This window comes from Nesoenas mayeri (genome assembly GCF_963082525.1).
Source record: "Nesoenas mayeri genome assembly, chromosome: 2".
In the NCBI taxonomy this organism is placed as follows: domain Eukaryota; kingdom Metazoa; phylum Chordata; class Aves; order Columbiformes; family Columbidae; genus Nesoenas; species Nesoenas mayeri.
The window spans coordinates 111,807,790-111,816,188 of record NC_137543.1 but is presented as its reverse complement, the minus strand read 5'-3'; positions in this window follow the sequence as shown (position 1 = coordinate 111,816,188).

Here is an 8,399-nt window from a genome sequence, read left to right as displayed (position 1 = left end):
AAAGTTTCATGATTTGTAGGATATTCAGTAGATATTCCAGGCTTCTTCTCTCATAGAAGAAAATGAAGTAGGAAACATAAAATATACTACAAAAAACTGAAGAATGTCATTCTGAATTCCCCATATGAATCAAGTTTTCATTTCCATTTAGCTTCTTTTCTTTTTTTGAAAAACAGATGTGTACAATGTTCCTGCTTTTTTTTTCTGTAATGGGGAAAAGAGCATAGATTTTTTATGTTTGCTTTGTAAGTGTAACTATTATTGAATACTTTTTTGTTTTGCATTTAACATCCAAAACATTGTAGGAGAATGTGCATTGTAGTATTTTAGAAGCATATGGTATTACATATAGGTAGGGCTTGCATTTGAGATGTGTTACCTATATTTTTTCATAATTGGTTATGAACCTTGCCCTTCGTAAGTCCTCTGTGATATAAACCAGTTGAACTTTGCAGCTATTTATTGTCTCTATGGGGGTTTAAATAAAAATTCTGCATAATAGTCTCTCAATTTGAGGGAATTTTAGTTCTAACCTTGACCCTTGCATCTCAGCAAGGTCTAAACCAGCTTGATTATCTGTCTCCATAATTACAGTATTTAAAATGCAGCTCTGTATCCTTGTAATGATATGAAAGTCTTCCATCTTTGCTTGAATCTGAAATAAAAGATCTCTGATTTGGTAGGAACCATTGAAGAAACCTAACTTTCCCAAAACTGTGGGGACCTGAAAGTATAGCGCCTCTGCAACTTAATTTCAGCATAAAACAAAAAAATGGTGCACACTGTATTTAATTTCCCTTTTTGAAAGGATTTCTGAGCTCTGGATCTGTTTGTGCATCATATCTAATAGTTCTTGCATACCTCTTGTGTCTCTCCCTGTGTGCCCATGAGTATCAGTGGTTGGACGAGGAGCACATTCCCACATGGTCATTGGGACACACCACAGACTTAAATAGGATCTTAACAACAGCCCTGTCATGCTGGAATGAATTTCACCAGCAGTGCCTAACGCTAGGCAAAATTCTGAACTCCTTATCAAAAACGGTAGCCCTGCTGACACAAATACAAGGTCAGGCATTCAGCATTGTTTCCTCCTCTCCCATGGGAAGAAGTGCTCAGTGATATAAACTTAAATTCCCTGCCACAAGTGTGATAAAACTGGACTGAGTGTACTGTTCTCTGCCTTGTGGTTTTGATTATTTGCTCAAAACTCTGGTGACCTTTGCAATGGTGAGAAGGTGCTCTACCATGACTCAATGGCAGCCATCACCATCATCCTGCTTAGTGGTTTGCCTGGAAATTGCTTGCAGTTTAGAAAAGCTTTCCCTTTAATTTAGTGCATATGTGAAATAAATTATACTATGGAATGGTGCTGTCAAATATTTATTTAGTATCTCAGTACTTGAACTCACTTGCCAATCAGATAAAATTAGTTTTGAATTCTTTTATACTGACATCATTTTCCTAACTTACAAATTCACTCTTAGACACAGAAGCAACGAATATTTACATTGGCCTGTTCTGAATAGCAGTGATGTTTAGGAATTTTAATGTACAGTTTAGTGTTTTTATAATGCCACTGTGAATCAGTGCTTAATTTTAGCTAGAGACAACTTTGTCCTTAAACCACTTACTTTGTGTATTTTCCTATTTTCTAATTCAGCTTGAGTGTTAACGTTGGCTCGTTTTAGATTATTTGCATAGAATTTCAAAGGCATAGGATTTCCCAAGACATTACTAAGCAGCATCAGTGGCTGCAAAGCCAAGTGTATGTTGCTGGGTCAACAAGATTGGCTTTTAACAATCAAATAGAAAACATAATTGAGAATAATTACTACTATTTTGAGAATCGTTTTACTATATGCATTACTTTGCCAACATCTTTCCACATAATCATGATGATTATCTCTCATAAAAATAGCATATTAACTTGTGAAGTTTATGAAAATAAGGCCTGCTCTAAAATTTCTTGGTCAGTACAACTAGTTTAAAAATAGCTTTCCTATAGGATGATAAGATGCTGTGTTATACTTTAAACATAGCTGAAATTTTGTACAGAATTACATTAACTGTGTAGTATACAGAAGTAGCATCTTATTTGGATTAATTTTGTATTGCTAGAGGTTGGTCAAAAACTAAACTCAGCCAAAATTGAATAATTTTGCTGAATTTGCCTGCTGAAATGTAATAAATCCTGAAAACATAAGAGCTCTAATAATAATGCATTCCCATTGTGTATTTACCTTTTTTCTTCGTGTTTTGCATGACTGAGAATTTTATCACTGTCAATTTTCAGAGAGCAGAGCATATTTTAATAAGCTTTGTGTAGCCAATATTAAAAACAAACAAACACCAAACAAACAAACCAAGTCCTGTGCATAAAAAGATGGGGAACAATTAATTTTGAACCTCCAGTTTTTCAGGTTTCTGGCTGGATTGTGTTCGGTAAAGTCTTGCCTGTGTGGCTGTGTTACTGATGCCTGCGTCAGTAGCGAGGGGTCACCAAAGCAGGCAGGTTCTTGGGAGCGCTGGTGGGAACATCATTGAAGCTGTCAGAGGTGAACAGTAGGAACATGGAAAGGTGAAAACGTCTTCGCCCCTTGACTGCTAGGAGAGAAAGAGAATCTCTCTGTATGCATGCTGACTGCCAAGGGTAAAACTTGGAAGAATGAGGTTAATTGGGCAGCTAGGAAAAAAAGGAGGTTACTTTCTTAAGCATTGTCATTTTTTTTAGGCAGAGGCATCAGAGCAAATCTGTAATTCTGGTGGTTATTTTACTCCTTAGTGATGAAAAGCCCTAACTGGGCTTTTATAAGGACTGCTTCTGTTTTGAACTGAGTAATACCAGGTTTTTACTAGAAGTTATAATATAAACAGCAATTAGGTATAACCGTATACAGTCTAACTCATTAACAGAGTCCAGCTTCTGTGGGGCCATTTGCATCTGTGATCATATAGAACAGTTTGTTACAAGATTATCCAAGAACAGAGTGAGCTCAGGCTGAAGAAATCCCGAAGAGTACTTTTGTACTCAGTATTTCTCAGCCATAACCAAGTATGCAGCTTTTTTTTTCATATTGTGTTATGCATAACCAGACCATAGAAAGTATCACTTCCATCATTTACAGTGAAAAAGGCCAAAAAGAAAAGGCTGAGGATCTGAAACTGTGGTGTGTGGATGGACTGCAGATCTCTTTCTTGTGGTTCATTGGAAAAAAAATAACAAAACACCACCAACATTTTAGAAGTATAACATGGTAGATTAAGCTGCCGGTACCAGAAGGGAATGGGGTCTGCGAGTAGATATTTTCCTTACAAAGTGGTCTGCTAACTGAAAATCTGGAGCACCATCAGAGTTCAACTAATCGAGCCAGACAGCTTGTTAGACGGTCTTATAAAAGCTGGATGTCTGGCTAGATAGCTTTTTGGCACTTTGAAGAATAGAGAGGCAGATTTATGAACTGGACAAATGAGCATTACAGTCAGGAATTTTTCTAACAGTTTGGCTGTATCTCTGAGACCCTTTGACTTTCGAAAAGATGCTGCTTCAAAAGGCAGCTTCTGCCAGCTCCTAAATGCACCATTCAGCCTCGGATATCGCTGCTCATTTTAAGCACCTTATCTCCCTGTGCAGCTCACGAAAAAGCCAGGATAAGTTTAGAGTCTGCTTCGTCCCCATTTACCCAGTAGCACAACAGCTTCAAAGTGGCAAGAAGCTTCAGGGAAGAGACAGGTGTGCCTGCACATAGAGGAGGAACAGGTTGATGTTAACATGCAGAAAGAACACGATGCCCCTCCGGAAAGGTTAACCTGAATGTACATTCTCCTAGCTTTGCTGAGACTTTCGAAACATTCAGCTTCCTCGTGACATACATATGTTCACAGTGGGCATGCACCTCTGCTGTACGCCCATAAAACCCCTGCATTGGGTTCAGTTTGGACAGGAATTGCTAAATACCTTCAGTCACACTCAGCAATTAAACCCTAACTCACCATGTCCTGAACTACACTCTTGATTAGTCTCCACGTCCTCGCCACCAGAAAACAGCCAACAGCAGCACTGCCAAGGTTTCTGCACTTTTTTCCTGCCTCTTCTCTGTTGAACGTCATTCCAATTCAGATCCATCAAACTGTGCACCACAGGAACTGAAACATCGTGGGCAGAGGAATACATAAAATCAGAATTTCTTGGAAAACCCCCAGTCGCTATAATTGTAAATAGCTGGTTTTCTTCTTTGTATGCTGTTTCCTTTACAGATTCCACAGTTTCTGATTTCTGACCTTTAGATGAGCTTAGAGCGAAATAGATGGATTCATGCCATAAAATTATTGAAAAATAAGGTGGTAGCTGCACAGAGAGGAGCATGTCATGTGATATTTCCAGTACAACTTGTGTTAACCCAACCAGAAATACTGTGATACCTACCAGAGTGCCAGACACCTTAGTTACACAAACAGAAGGAAACAACTGAGAACAGGGAACATTGTCACACTTTTGTAATATTTCGATGTTGCTGCTCCCTCTCCTAATAAAACAAAATAGAAAATACAAAGCTGATAAGAGTTAAACGCTTTTTCATCCATCACGAACGACTGGTCAAGATTCTTGTGTAAGCTGAGCCCTTACTGAGATGTCCTTAAGACTATTAAAAGCAAAGCAAACCAGAAGGAACCTAACACCCCCAGACCCAAGAGGAAAATGATGCTGTGGCTTAGCATGTTCCCTTCTCACCCTGAGAACCTGTGGACAAATAATGCTTACCACTTTCCTGCATTGTCACACTACCATTTATTTTTGGCATTATTTGCTGTCTGTGGTCATAAGAGTGCATGTGGCCTGGTGGACCAGCACTGGAAATAAGGCAAAAGAGTGCCTTGGTTTCAGAGCCAGACGCAGAGCCAATTCTCATTTGGGATCTGAGGAAGGAGGGAGCACAGAACTCACAAATCCCTCTGTTCCCTGTTTCGATCACTGCTGCCTCTTTTCCCCAGTTTTTGGGGTGCACACTGCCCATTTGCTAGTTCGTAGGCAATAGATTTTAACAGTCAGTTTTTAAAAACTCTGCACTAATAGGTCAGAGTAGGAGAGGAAACAGACATATGGAAGAAGCTCAGACTGATTTCTGGCAAATCCTACGTTTGATCTGTGTTGCAGTGTTGCCAGCGCTAAGTGTTCCAAAATCATACATGATGAGGGTGGCTTAAAAATAATCAATTTGGAGTTCCTTTTTATTTGCCTTTTGGCTTAAAAATAATCAATTTGAGGTTCCTTTTATTTGCCTTTGGTTTCTTAGTGTTCAGCGTGTGCTCAGATAATGTTTTCTCAGAAACCATGTGTGCTAGAAAACTGCTTTTTCTTTTCCAAATAAAAATTACCACTTCTCAAGTCAAACCCCAGCCCTCTGCTAAGGCTTTGCATACCAAATATCATGGAGATGTGCAGTAAGCTTACCATGGTTGCAATCCTTCATCTTATTCCCCACATATTTTGTTTTGTTTGCTGTAGTCCAGGGTAGGATGACAGAGAAAGTGGACAGGTTAATACAAATAAAAACATGAGAACAGAGAGTTAGGGAAGGAGGGGCAGCAACTTAATAGATTAAATAGAAAAAGGAAAGCAAGGATGGAAAGAGAGATGGAGCAGGAGTGTAGCAATATTTACAATGGAGAAGGCTTAGGATGAAAAAGCAAACCAAACCAACCAAGTATTCTGTGTATACCTATCCTTCTAGCATAGCAGCTGCTTTAGGGCCTTGGAAGCAATCAGGGCTATAAATAGCTGTGTATTTGTAATTAATTATTTGAAGCTGTGCCAATATTTAACCAAGAATTAGCCCTGCCAAAGCAAATGGGCAGCAACATGTGGACTTTTAGAGAACAGGTGTTTTCAAGCTTTTAAATGCTGCATACTCGGGTTCTTTTCCATATATGTGACTTCTGGAGGGTGAAGTTAACTTGAAATTCAGAGCTCTTTAAGAATGTTGGGTTGGAGGCATACTCTTACATTTTTTAGGTCTGAAATGAAATCTCCAAAATATATTTTTGGTAGCAGGTATGTTATTCTGCTGAGAGCTGTCACAGACTGCTTTTTCCGTAGCTTGAATAATTGTGATGCCTGACTTTCAGAAGGCTTGAAGGAATAATAATTCAGCAAAACACACTGAAGCCTGGCTATTTCCTTGAAGTAGAAGGTTGTTCTCATTTTAGAATTTCTTCCACTTTTACCTATCTGCACATTTTTTGCCAGTGTGTCTCCTGTATCTTTTCTATCCCTTTCATTTGATGTAGAATTTTCTCTTCACTGCTCTCTCTTTTATTAGACCTTTTTACTGTTTCTCTCTGCTCTAAGAATTTGAGACATCCTAGTTAATGGACACTGAACTGCCTTCCATCTCCTTTTAAATCTGCCACTGAATTTGCAAGATTTCTGTCTATGACATGCTCTCTTTCTATACATCTACTTTTCCTTACAGCTCATGAAGTAGGTGTGTCATGTTTAGTCCCTGTTTAGCCATTCCATGTACTCTGTGTCTCTATGGAATGAAGGCAATTGATAAGTTATGTAGTTAAGGAGGTTGAATTTGCCTTTGTTGTAGTTGGTGAACCTTATTTAATCTAGGGCAAATGTCAGGAATTTTTTCCCCCAGACTTCAAATGCAAAGCTCAAATTAAAAGGTGGTCCCTTGTATAATCTGCCTGAATGGAAATGTTTTCACTGAGGGCTGAATACAAAAACAGTGAAGTGTAAGGATAACCATGGAAGCACTGATGCCATGACTTGGATGGGAAGCCAAGATTACTCTTGTGGTACAACTTGGAGCAGCAAAGAAGTTTGAAACACGGAGAAATTAAACTTCCCTCTATTGCATTCAGAGACACAGAATATTTGCACTTGCAAAGTTCTTATGCACTCATCTCACCACCCTTAAGACTGCTTGTCTTGTAGTGAGAATCTGTTGTGTTCCGCAAGGGCAACAAATAGACTGAGACCAAAAAAGATCAGTCAGATAAAGAGAAAAGATGAATTGATAAATATGTTATGACTATAGACCTAGCCAGAAGGAGCAGGCCTTATTTTAGGCACTGTCTGTGGGTCAGTAATTCATTGCTGATTTAAAAATTGGCTTTTACTAGAGTAACTTGATCAGCAATGCCTCTGCTACTGATATTAGATAATATTTGTTGTAGAATTAAATACTAGTTTATTTATTCAAATATTTTATCAGATGCCTTACCAATTAACCTTCCTATTCCAAACCTTTTTTGGGGGCAAATATGGAGCTTTAAATCTAGCTTAATTTCATTATTTAGAGCATCTTATCCATATATTGACTGAAACATATCACGTGTTCATGAAGCGCACAGAAAAAAATAACAAAAGTTCTCCAAGTGGGGAACCTTAGCGACAAATCTAATTTTGGTGGTCTCAGCATATGATTGGGTCTGCAACGTCAGATCCATGTCTGGAAATCACCTATTGCCAGGTCCTGAGTTGCAAAAATAAAGAATCAAAGAAAAATTTTCTCTTTCTCCCTCTTTCTCCCTCTTTCTCCCTCTTTCTCCCTCTTTCTCCCTCTTTCTCCCTCTTTCTCCCTCTTTCTCCCTCTTTCTCCCTCTTTCTCCCTCTTTCTCCCTCTTTCTCCCTCTTTCTCCCTCTTTCTCCCTCTTTCTCATACACCCACATGAGCACACCCACCCACACGTGTGTGCCTGCACGTACGCACAAAAAGCTTCTGTTTTGATTCAGTTCTCCCAGCTTCTTTGTTCAATTACAAATTGCAGATGTTCCAAACTTCAGGGCAGGGTTCAATTTCATTTGCAAATGAAATATATGATTTATATATTAAAAAAAGTCATCTTCTAAATAGCAATATTCAACCTGTGGACTGCCCTGGGAATACAGACTTATTACAAATTTCCTTCTACTTATAGAGCTAGAATGATCAATTCTTTTAGTACACACTGTGTTGATTTTTCTTTTACCAAATGAGGGAGAATACTTTTTTTCTTTTTTAAGTAAATATTTAATATCAAAAATATCCTGGCTACTTCCACTGCTGAGTGCATGTTTTGATGTCTGTTTAAATTTAACATAAGAGCATATATATTTTTTCAGTATTTTTAAAGCTAATAATATTCCAGTTCTATTTTTGTAGTAGGTAATAAAAAATGATGGTTGCAATGTTAGTGGCCTTGCATTTGTGGCTGTACCAATTTCAATTTCTCACATTATTCAACTCAAACCTGTTTGCAAGAACTGACCAATTCAAGAACGTGACATCAACTCATAGGCTGTTAAGACCAGTTACTTATTTTGGTGGACAAATTATGTTGTTGCCCAACCCCAGTTGTCATTATGGCTTGTAGGGTGTATTTTAATGAGTGTTAGTCAACTCCTG